This window comes from Anastrepha ludens, chromosome X, assembly GCF_028408465.1.
Source record: "Anastrepha ludens isolate Willacy chromosome X, idAnaLude1.1, whole genome shotgun sequence".
NCBI lineage: Eukaryota > Metazoa > Arthropoda > Insecta > Diptera > Tephritidae > Anastrepha > Anastrepha ludens.
In genome coordinates, this window is record NC_071503.1 from 11,631,987 (window position 1) to 11,645,253 (window position 13,267).

Consider the following 13,267-nt stretch of genomic DNA (forward strand, 5'->3'; position numbering starts at 1 on the left):
TATATTCATACAATAATTAATTTATATTTCAATTTTAGGATTCCCTTTTCAATTAGTAATGTTGAAGATTTATTATACCCCCAATTGATAACTTATGTTATAGTCGTACGTTCAGTTAATTATTTATTATTATAATGCTGTACTAATTTGAATTTAATATGAAGTAAAGAACATGAAACAACAGCAACATAGTTAGGACGGAACTATCTTTACACAAATATCTTTTGAACTAATCATCATGACATAGAGCAGGGTATAATTTATAAATTCTTGCATTTGTTCTCCAATTCGTCGTATTATGCCCGGTTTTATAAAATCCGGCGGCTGCCGTGGCCGAATAGGTTGGTGCGTGACTACCATTTGGAATTCAGAGAGAGAACGTCGGTTCGAATCTCGGTGAAAGATCAAAAAAATTAAGAAAAAGTTTTTTCTAATAGCGGTCGCCCCTCGGCAGGCAATGGAAAACCTCCGAGTGTATTTATCCCATGAAAAAGCTCCTCATAAAAACTATATGCCGTTCGGAGTCGGCTTGAAACTGCAGGTCCCTCCATTTGTGGAACAACATCAAGACGCACACTACAAATAGGAGGAGGAGCTCGGCCAAACACCCAAAAAGGGTGTACGTGCCAATTATATATATACTAGCTTTAACCCTTGGCCCCGCTCGCGTAGAAGTAGTTTTGAGGGATTTAGGATGTGTATGTAAAAGAATTACAAACAATAATTTCATAGAAAATAATTTTATATTAATAACCATAATATTACAATACCCGGCATTCGTTGCTATGCCTCGTTGAATAAAATCAAAACAACCAATCAGAAAAATATCAAGCAAAATTATTTTAATTAATTTCTATCTCAAACCGTTTTTGAACTTTGCATTTGGGTCATAGTTGAACAGCTTATGCGGATTATAAAGTCAAAGCATCTTCCCTAAGCTGTGGAAAATACAGAAACTGATGTTGATCAGTAAGGGTAAGGGTAACCCAGCGCAACCGGCAGCTTGGCGTCCGCTTTGCATGCTGGACAGCGCCGGGAAAATGTTTGAGAAACTCATACAGCGTAGACTTGCAGAGCCTGTTGAGAGAGCAGGAGGATTGTCAGCAAGGCAATACGGTTTCCGACGCGGAAAATTAACCCTTGGTTTAATAGAAGAGGTAGTAAGTAGCGCTCAACGCTTGATTTCCAAAATGCCTTTAACAGCCTACAATGGACAGACATTATAAAGGCACTACGAGAAAGGTTTCGAATACCTGCATACCTGATAAGGATTCTCCAGTGCTACTTGAGCGAACGCGAACTGCTGTACGACACACCAGATGTTCAAAAAACAAAATCACTAACGTCTGGCACAGCTCAAGGATCTATACTCGGCCCGATCTCTGGAATCTGAGCTACGATGAGATATTGAGCATAGAAATGTCAGAAGATACATACCTAGTGGGATAAGCGGATGATATAGCGGCGGTCATACCAGCTCGGGACACTGAGGACGCTAGAAGGAAGCTGAACCAAGTCATGATAAGGACGCAAATATGGCTTGAGGACCACGGCCTGGAACTCGCCAAACATAAAATCGAAGTCATCCTTATGACACGAGGTCAGGATGCAAATAGGCGACACGTCCTTAGTGACCCAAAAAGTAGTAAAATACTTAGGTATTCAACTTCACTGCAGGCTTACTTTCTGGGCCCAGATACGGCATGCGGCTACCAAAGCAACAAAGCGGGTATGTTAAGTAATATATATTAATGGCAAACATCGGTGGGCCAGCATCAATTCTCCTGTACGGCAGCGAAGTATGGGGAATTGCGCTAAATTCAAAGCCAAGCACAAAGCACTGGAGGCTGTGCACCGAACAGCGGCACTCAGAGTTGCCTCAGCCTAACGCACTGTCTCAGGCGCTGCAATTTTCGACCTCATGGTCCAAGAAGAAACGCGTAATCACTAGCTTCCCAGAACGGAGACGCCAAACCATGCTGCGGTAGCAAAGCCGATGGGACACTGAACCGAGTCTTAGATGGACGGCGAAACTTATTCCATCAATTGACAAATGGGTCCAAAGGAGCTTCGGTGAAGTCAATTACTTCTTAACCCAGTTCCTCTCGGGCCACGGATACTTCCAGAGTTATCTATACCGTATGGGCAAGGTAACCGATTCCGAGTGCATATACTGCGAAGCACCGGCGATGACGCTGAACACACGTTTTTTAGTTGTGACAGATGGCTGGCGGAGAGAAATGCTCTGAGGGAGCAGATCGCCGACATCGCACCGAGCAACACAATCAGCAAAATGCTCAACAGCCAGGACAACAGAACGCGGTAAAAAAATACATCGAGAACGTACTACGAAAAAAAAAGATTGACCTCGACACAGTGCAACAAAGCGAAGCCACACAGATAGAGACACAGGAAGACGAGCCTATAGCATGAAAGCTGGCTACAAATATGGTGGACCAAGACGTGAGTGAATAGAATTCATCCTTTATGGATGCCGTTCTGGGACCTCCCGAAGTAATATAGAAGGCAGTTCCGGAAAGGGTGTATCCCCAGAAGGAGAGGAGGGATCGTTTTAGTGGCCACACCACACGACCCAGTAGACGACGGTAGCGGTAAGTGCGAAGGCATTTAGAACCACACCTCACCCACCAAAAAAAAAACAAAATACCGCAAGGCAAACGTTAGGCAAGCTGAACGAGCTCGGATGGGAGCTAATGCCGCATCCACAATACTCTCCGGATATTGCACCTTGTGATTATCACCTTTTCCGTGGACTTCAATCCCATATGAGTAACAAGAAGCTATAAAAAGGGATATCGAAGCGTAGTTTGGCTCCAGGGACAAAAAAATTTTTGAGCAGGGAATTAAAAATTTGCTAAACGTTGGGAAGACATTGTAAATAATGAAGGAAAATATATTATTGATTAATAAATACTTTAAACATCTTTTTTATTAATTTTATAACCACCTTTAAAAAACGCACGAGCGTATGGACTGACCTGATATAATATGTGGAACATGGAAGTAAATTTAATCAAATCTGAGATTATGGTCTTTTGAAAAGGTGGTCAACTAGCCAAATGGTGGTACATCCTCGCATCCGAAGTGGTGTTTGCTAAACATGTGCAAGCCAGAAATAATTCAACAAAAGCTAGCATTAATTGCACATGGTGCAATTTCTTCGCTAAGCCATACAAAGCTAAGTGGAAGCTGTTTCAAGCTGTGTGCAGAGCCATACAAACATATACCGCTCAAATCTGGGGTTATACGCTGTTTGAAGATGTAAATAATCTTCAGCTTTATTTTATTAAAAGAATTGTCAAATTACTTGACTTCACCCCGAATTATGCAATAACGCTAGAAACTAACATAGGAGTTAGCTACTTATATTCGTTAGAACTACACATACAGTAAACCCCCCACAAACTTACACAGCGCATAGTTACGCATCGAAACAACGTGTTTTGGGTCAAACAACTCAATGACTTAGGTATGGAGTTCAGCCTAAAGCTTGAAGAAAATATAACTGCTACGGACTGGCGAGATCGCTGTATCCAGTTTTTATTATACATGAAACTACAAAATTTAAACATGGAAAAACAAAAAGCACTATCAAGCAAGACACGAATATATAAACACTTAGATCACTCAAAAGGAGAATAATACTTTAGAGACGATATGTGGCTAGCTGACATAGCAACAATATATAGGGTTTTTCAGTAAGAGCGCTTCAACTTTTGAACTTTTTTGAATAAAACACAAACGGTTTGACTTTTTTAACTAATTTTTTTTTTATTATCGAGTTTGAACATATACATTTAAGTATGAAATTCGATTTCTTTTGCATGACCACCGCGTGCACGTTTTACGAAGTCCAATCGTTGAACCCAATTTTCGACCACTCTTTTGCATAAATCGGCCGAAATTCCAGCAATTTCGCGTTCAATATTGGCTCTGAGCTCACAAATCGTCGCCGGCTTGTTACTGTTGACCAATGACTTCACATAACCCCAAAACAGGACGGCTTGTTAAATGGACCGTAAAATGGCCGTAATGCTCTTAAAGTAGCAGCAGCAGAACGATTATTTTCATAGAAAATTTGCACGATTTGCAATCGTTGCTCAAGTGTTTAGCGTTCCATGATGAAATGTATTCTAATGAAGTTTACAAATGACAAGCGAAAAATAAAAAATATTGCGTCGTTCGCCCTACCTGAAGTTGAAGCGCTGTAGAGTACCTCCACTTCACTTTCAAACTTCTTTCGAATTCTTTAAATATATTTTTAATACTCAAACTCAAATTATGTAAACCATTTCAATTCACTCTACTCTTCAATTTCAATGACATAATTCTTTTCAGTTCAACTTACTCTACTTTAATGACATAATTCTTTTCATTTCAATTTCAATGACAAAAGTTCTTTTCCTTTTTTTTGAAACCCGAAACATAAGTAAACACATGGCACACACCAAATACATTTTTTTGTCATATGATACCCCACTCCAAAGCGAAGCCATAGCTTACTGTGAAGTAAGTTAACCTAAACAAAATTTAAGTCAACCTAAGCAAAATTTCATTGTATAGTATTTTTAAGTGTTTACAATTTTGTTATTGATTTTTACTTGTAACAATGTTTGATTGTAATTATGTATATTTTATTGATGACAAGGCAAAAAGAAAGTATAAAAATAAAGCCATTCTATCAGAAGGCAGCTCAGTCTCAACCTGATAGTTGGAAGGCAGTCATTTGCCCTAACAGAATAAAAATCTTTTATTTACAAAGGAATCTTTAGTCGGCAGGTTTGCCCTAAAGCTCTTCCATAAAATAATAACACTTATACATTGACGATCCTGCATCACTTTACATGGCGATCCTGCGGACGATCCTAAACGCTAAATAAATTATTAGTAAAAATGGTTGTCTGGGAAGGAAAGAAATACAAATTAGAAAAGAGTGAAAACTTCGACGAATACATGAAGGAATTGGGTGTCGGTATGATTCTACGCAAAATGGGTCAGCCCCACCGTTGAACTGAGGAAGGATGGTGATAATTACTCTTTCACCATTACCTCAACCTTCAAGACAACTACGATCAACTTCAAGCTGGGCGAGGAATTCGATGAAGAGACATTTGATGGTCGTAAATTGAAGAGCGTCTTCACTCTGGATGGCAACAAATTGGTGCAAGAACAGAAGGGTGACAAACCATCGACCATTATTCGGGAATTCACTGACTCCGAGCTAGTGACTACTCTCACCCTCAACGACGTGAAGTCCGTCAGAGTCTACAAGGCTGTATAAATGCGCAGTGCGCTACATGCGAAGTTCAAAACAACAGTAACAAAAAGCTAAAGTAATCTAAAATAAAAAAATGCCACTTCTTGCGATAAACTAATAATTGAAAAACTAACTATCATACAGCATACATTGTACTTTATATAACTACATATACATATATATATATTTTGGATTATGAATATCCCAATTTTGTTTATGACTGATTATTTGCTGATTAATGCATAAAATAATGTAATCAAAAGTATGAAGTTGGTATTAGGTAACAATTAACTATTTTTATATGATTAGGCGGCTAATTTAAGTGAAATAATTCTCAATATTATTAACGACGCGCACCAAATTGTTCACACATGCTATGATAAATATTGTTGAATAGAGATTTTTCACTAATGCATTTAAATATATTAACATTTAATTGAAAATTTTTATCATTGACAAATATTTAAGCACAAAACCGGCATAAGAACAAATATGACTTTTTGCATTCAGTTAAATAAACATAAAATTGAATATTCGTGCACCTTAATGAAAAAAAAAAAGTGTAGAATTTATATTAACTTTAATAAAATGCACAATGGCGTTAAAAAAAAAAAAAAAAAAATTTAAAATAAAATTTTTTTTTAGAACTACTCGCGATTCACTGGGGAATAAATTTCTTCCGTCCATACCTAATGGATAGAAAATTCACCGTGGTAACGGACCACAGACCTCTTATCTCCTTATTTTCACACAAAAATCCTTCATCCAAGATGACAAGGATTAGACTTGATTTGTCAGACTATGATTTCGAAATAGTCTACAAGCAAGGCAAAATGAATACAAATGCCGATGCATTATCACGAATAAAGATAGACTCAGAGATACTAAAAAAAATGATACCAACGAATTGTGATGACAATAATAAAATGTTTGTAATAACAAGGGGAATGTCTGCCAAAAATAACACCAGGGTAGACAAGGAGAACTACAACTCTCATTCGAAGTCAGGCCAACATCACATTTGGGAATGTACGTCCACAGCTGATATAAGAAATATAAAAAGATTAAAATTCGTATACGAAGAAAAAATGAAAGGATCCGAAATACAGATAAATAAAAAAGGGGATATAATAGTCCGATATAGTGAGGAGCCTCTGAAATACGTTTCAATCATGGCGAAACTATCATCAATAGCGACTAAAAGAAATATAGAAAAGCTAGCGCTAGCAAAAGATAATTTATTAAGAGAAATGAATATTGAAAATTTTAAGAATTCATTCAACAAGTTACAAAGTGAAAGATTAGAACAAAAATTAAGACCCTTAAGAATAATTTTATATAAAGCCCCAAAACAAATTAATGACGAAGAAATTATAAAAAATTTAATCTTTGAGTATCACAATTCAGCACTAGGAGGACATCTGGGTATAAGAAAAACTATCTTAAAATTAAAGCAAAAATACATATGGAAGAACATGAGAAAAATGATAAAACGATATATAAACAGTTGTAAAGAATGTACTCGAAACAAACAGACAAAGTACATAAAAGAAAAAATGACAATAAGGGACACACCTAGTACAAGCTTTGAAAATTTAAGCATAGATACAGTAGGACCATTGATTATATCAAATGGTTTCCGATATATTTTAACGGTACAATGCGAACTGACAAAATACGTAATCTTATTCCCAATGAAAACTAAAGAAGCAATTTCTATCGCAAAGACACTAGTAGAACAGGTAATACTAAAATACGGACTTTTTAAAACATTAAAATCTGATCGAGGTACAGAGTTTGCAAATGAATTAATGAAAAATATATGCGAAATACTAAATATAAAGCAGACCTTTTCAGCACCCTATCACCATCAGACACTAACAGTTGAAAGGAGTCACAGAGTCCTAAATGAATTTCTGTTACACTTCGTAGAAAATCACGAATGGGACCAATGGCTACCTTATTTTGCATTTGCTTTTAATACCACACCGAACATAGAGACGGAATTTTCACCGTACGAGTTAATATACGGAAAACTTCCACGCTTACCAACTGACATAATCGAGGACAATCAACCAGTATATAATATAACTTAAACAATTACGCAAATGAGATGAAACTTAGACTAAAAGAGTCACTTCTTAGGGCACAAGAACTGATAAAACTAACAAAACAAAAGAGAAAAGAACTATATGACAAGAACAGTAACACATCAGAATTAAAAGTAGGTGACTGGGTATTTGTAAAACTAGAAAGTAGAAGAAAACAGCAAAGTCCATATCATGGCCCTTATCTCATAGTGGAGCGTAAAGGAGTCAATTCTGTATTACAAATTAACAATAAGCTTAAAGAATATCATAATAATACCCTTAAGAAATACAAAATCACCTAAAACATTATCATATTAAATAAATTTAAGAAAAATGTATTATAAATCATAGAATTAAAAATAGATTTAGATATACTAAGAAACTTTTAAAGTCATAAAATTATTTTTATTGAAAACTACTGAACTTGCAAAATTTAAACAAATTTTTTTAGCACAGTAATTTTCAATCTTAACCATAGGGGTGTAGAGTACCTCCACTTCACTTTCAAACTTCTTTCGAATTCTTTAAATATATTTTTAATACTCAAACTCAAATTATGTAAACCATTTCAATTCACTCTACTCTTCAATTTCAATGACATAATTCTTTTCATTTCAACTTACTCTACTTTAATGACATAATTCTTTTCATTTCAATTTCAATGACAAAAGTTCTTTTCCTTTTTTTTTGAAACCCGAAACATAAGTAAACACATGGCACACACCAAATACATTTTTTTGTCATATGATACCCCACTCCAAAGCAAAGCCATAGCTTACTGTGAAGTAAGTTAACCTAAACAAAATTTAAGTCAACCTAAGCAAAATTTCATTGTATAGTATTTTTAAGTGTTTACAATTTTGTTATTGATTTTTACTTGTAACAATGATTGATTGTAATTATGTATATTTTATTGATGACAAGGCAAAAAGAAAGTATAAAAATAAAGCCATTCTATCAGAAGGCAGCTCAGTCTCAACCTGATAGTTGGAAGGCAGTCATTTGCCCTAACTGAATAAAAATCTTTTATTTACAAAGGAATCTTTAGTCGGCAGGTTTGCCCTAAAGCTCTTCCATAAAATAATAACACTTATACATTGACGATCCTGCATCACTTTACATGACGATCCTGAATCACTTTTCAGCGCACCTATTGAAAAACCCTATATAACCCAAATGCAAAGTTCAAAAACGGTTTGAGATAGAAAATTTTATAAAAATAATTTTGCTTGATATTTTTCTGATTGGTTGTTTTGATTTTATTCAACGAGGCATAGCAACCAATGCCGGGTATTGTAATATTATGGTGATTGATAACAAATTATTTTCTATGAAATTATTGTTTGTAATTCTTTTAAATACATATCATAAAACCCTCAAAACTAATTCTAGGCGAGCGGGGCCGCGGGTTAAAGCTGGTATCGGATATTTGCTGATTACTTCGCTAAAGTTGTCTCATTAATACTCAGATGCAATGATTTTCCTAATTAAATTTTGTCATACACTTTCAACTGATCTTCTTCTTCTTAATTGGCGCGATAACCGCTTACGCGATTTTGGCCGAGTTCAACAAAGCGCGCCAGTCGTTTCTTTCTCGTGCTAAACGGCGTCAGTTGGACACACCAAGTGAAGTCAAGTTCTTCTCCACCTAATATTTCCAACGCAGAGGAGGCCTTCCTCTTCCTCTACTACCACCAGCTTGTACCGCATCGAATACTTTCAGAGCTGAAGCGTTTGTTTCCATTCGGACGACATGACCCAGCCAACGTAGCCGCTGGATCTTTATTCGCTGCGCTATGTCTATGTTGTCGTAAAGCTCATACAACTCATCGTTCCATCGCCTGCGATATTCGCCGTTGCCAACGTGCAAAGGTTCAAAAATCTTACGCAGAATCTTTCTCTCAAACACTCCAAGCGTCGCCTTATCGGATGTTGTCATCGTCCACGCTTCTGCGCCATAGGTTGGACGGGCATGATGAGAGTCTTGTAGAGTGCCAGTTTTGTTCGTCGAGAGAGGACTTTACTGCTCAGTTGCCTACTTAGTCCAAAGTAACACTTGTTGGAAAGAGAGATTCTACGTTGGATTTCAAGGCTGACATTGTTATCGGTGTTAATGCTGGTTCCTAAATAAACGAAGTCTTTTACAACCTCGAAATCATAACTGTCAACAGTGACGTGGATGCCAATGCCCGAGAGCGCCGACTGTTTGTTTGATGACAGGGGGCACTCTGTTTTGTTCTCGTTCACCACCAGACCCATTCGCGATTCGCTTTCGCGTATTGAGCAACGTCAGCTTACACAGCTGTATTAGTTTATCGGGGATACCAAATTTAGACATCGCGGCAGTTTTGCAGTCGACGAAAAGATGTTGTGTGCCGGTTCTCCTTTCATGGGCATTTTCCAAGATTTGGCGTATTGTGAATATTTGGTCAATGGTAGACTTTCCAGGTCTAAAGCCACGCTGATAAGGTCCACTTAGTTGGTTGATGGTGGGCTTCAGCCTTTCACACAATACGCTCGCTAGAGAAATGTTGCTCCAATGCTCGTGCATGCCGGTTTGTTGGGCATTACTCTCTGAGAGCTGGAGTGAGGGTCGAGTGCCGAATATTCTGCCTGTCGGTTGTGATTGCAGGTTTCTGATGTTGAACATTCTTTGCGTAGGTAGATATACGTATTTTGCTGAACAGAGGCGTGTGCGCAAAATATACACGCAGGCGGGGGGCCGGGGTTCTCCAGAATAACCTTCAGTGCCACTTTCGTTAGCTCGGCCTCGATCCATTTGCATTGGGCCTTGGAGATCATACCTTCAGGATGGTTCTCGTCCAGGACTCCTATGATAAAGCGGTCTTTTGCAACCTCCGCAAATGATCTTCTGGGCGTCACGCCCATTGATTTGAGCCTTTTTGCGCTTGGCTTATTATCCTCCAAGGAACGCTGTCGTTTTGGAGCCGATTGTATTGGTTTGAAGTCGGAAGTGAAATCAGGAATGATTGCTTTCGCCCTTTCAATCGCCTCTTTCAACTCCTGTGACATTTCACCTTCCTTTGGGTGAGTTTCGTGCACCCTCCTTAGAAACCTAGCTGCGTTTCTGCGATCCTGGTAGCTCGCTTTCGCTGGGTCTACCACCCTCACAAGCGGCCATCCTTCGGTACCGGAGCTAGCAGTAGCAGTGCTTCCGGTCGGGACCGCTTTTGGGGGCTGAATCGCAGTTGACTGCCCGGCTAGTGCACCCCTACTTGTACTTGGACCTATGTCCAGTGCTGATTGTGTGGCCACTGGCCTCGCGTTTCTGCGATCCTGGTAGCTCGCTTTCGCTGGGTCTAGTGCTGATTGTGTGGCCACTGGCCTCGCTTTCGCTGAGGCTGTCGCTGTATGTTTCGATCGACTTATTAAGCCGATGAATGGCGTTTTCTTCGAGCTCGGTGCGACCGTTGCTCTGTCGGTCTGTTAGAAGGAGGACCGATCTCCTTTTTTTTTGTTTGTTTTTGGATAGTCTCTTTGCATTTTTGGACCCACAAGTGTCGGAGAAAGGATGTCCGCCCGTGCATAGCTCCGAACTACACGGGTAAGGCTAGTTATTATGGAGGGCGCCAGTTATCCATAAGCTCCGTTCGAGACTTGGTTATTTATTAGAAGGGCCCCAAGCCTGACAGATTCTCGGCACGGGTCGCATCACACCCTTCACCCCCGACCACGTTAAAAGTACTTTGAGTAGTGCTGTACTACTAAGGAGTATCGAACCCTACCCATAGTACCCTTAACTTAGCTAAGTACCTCCTGAAAATAGGAAAACTGTGGTACTTATTACCAGCTGGCACCCTCGGGGAGGGTTCAGTGGAGGACTTTCGCCAGTTCCGCTAAGGACTCTCTTAGTTATGTTGATATTACCCATATTAGGTTTGATTATTCGGGTTTCTACCGAAGAGAGGATCTAATTGTTGATACAACTCTTAACTCCTAAGTCTATTAACGCCCTTTGGATATCATCAGTGCTGACGTTACTAAGGGCGCTTTCTACTCGTACGTATGTCTAGAGAAGCTGCCATGGTATTATTTGGTGTTGTGCAATTGATATACTAGAGCTCTCCAGCAAGCTTCTAATGTGTATGTCTAACAGCCGTTCAAAAGTTTTTAAAAGGAAATACGAAAGACTAATTGGCCTTCCCGCTGTTTGGAATATAACCTCTCTTCATGAATTCAATGAGATCTCGATTACTATTGAGTTTGGTTTTATTTTACCCAAGGCATGCTTTTCTGCTTTAAGCCGTTTATTGTAACTTAAGTTTTCCATAACGATATTTTTGTAATATGTAGTGAGTACGCATAATTGTAACTTAACTTTTTTTCTTTTTGTTAAACATACTTTTGTAGTAAATAGTCAGTAAGAACAATTGTTTATTGATTTGAAAATAAATAAATATCCAGCTTTTTTGCATTTATACACTGTTGCTGCCAAACAAGCATTTCCTTAGCTTCTTCCAGTGTTGCTCGCCAATATTTTTTCCTTTCTTGTTGTCGCCTTATCACTCGGTTACCTGCTGAAATTCCAACCTTTCCACCAAATCACCAATCCATAAGATAAAATTGAACGTATAACTGCCTTTACAACCACAATGTGTACTTGGGTTGAAGACCTCTTGTTCTTCCTAGCATACGTTTACAAGCATATAAAGCAATTTCTGCATTCTTTACCCGTTTCTGAAGGTTTGATTTTCAGCTAAGTTTGAAGTCCAGAATTACTCCTAGGTAATTTGCCCGGGTTGAAATTGAGACAGTTTGTCCGTTCATATTTGGTACGGTAAGAATTGGTACCGCCGCCATAGCCCAATGGGATGGTGCGTGACAACCATTCGGAAACACGAAGATGAAAAAAAGTTTTTTCTAATATCGGGCGCGCCTCGACAGGCAATGGCAAATCTCCGAGTAAATTTCTGCCATGAAAAACCTTCTCTTAAAAACATCTGCGTTCGGATTCTGCTTAAAACTGTAGGTCCATTTGTGGAGGAAATAGGAGGAGGAGCTCAGCCAAACATCCAAAACGGGTGTACGCGGCAATTATATATTTATGTATATATTAGAATTGGTACGTTATAACTGGTGGTAAATAACATAAGTTCTGTTTTACGCGCGTTTACACTCAGACCACAGCCTGTGACCCAAGAGTTGAACTCACCTAGCGCCCTTTGAATAATCCCACTGATCGCATTAGGACGCAGTCCTGATACCATTAGCACCACATCATCAGCATACGCGTTTTTGCTTTAACCCCATAATTCCATTAACCCCACCTGCAATAAGTTTTATTATGATTTTGCTAATCATACATAGCCAAAGAAGTGGAGACAGTACTCCCCCCACTTTAGTACCGCTAGGTAGGTAGGTAGGGTGGTTGTCATAAGATACACTTAGACCTTCTGCAGGTCCATTGTGATACCACTGGAGCTTATCCTTACTCTACGTGTTAGGTATCAAACCATCCGGTTGCTTTAATAAACGAGCAGAGCTTCGTTAGTTTTAGATGGGCTATATCCGCTACATCGGTTAGAAATGCTGTATCAAGAGTGCGCAGCCTTCTCATAGCTAGGCTTTCACACTCATATAAAAGGTGTCTGACTGTTTCCTCTTCTTCTGTATTAAGACAGCTTCTACAGAAATCGAAGCACGGGAGTCCTAACCTTCTAGCGTGGCTGCCTATTAAACAATGACCAGTTAATACACCTATCATTTTTCTTATAGAATCTCTGTTGAATCTTAGCAAGATCTTCGATCGACCGCTGTTCCAGTTCGTCCATGTCTGACTGCTTAGTTCGCATGTTGTGAGGTTTTGCCAGCTTGTATTTACCTTTTTGATAGTTTCCCTGTCTATAAGTAATTTACAAGTGGCTATGGGCATGGGTAT

General features: G+C 38.7%; 1 long non-coding RNA gene and 1 pseudogene across 2 annotated transcripts in view; both read left to right on the forward strand.

The window, feature by feature from the left end:
- The window catches only part of LOC128869174 (uncharacterized), a 107,356-nt gene that overhangs the window by 60,146 nt on the left and 33,943 nt on the right, over window positions 1-13,267 (forward strand). The gene's annotated exons all lie outside the window — the stretch shown is intronic.
- On the forward strand, window positions 4,900-5,454 carry LOC128869173 (probable fatty acid-binding protein; annotated as a pseudogene).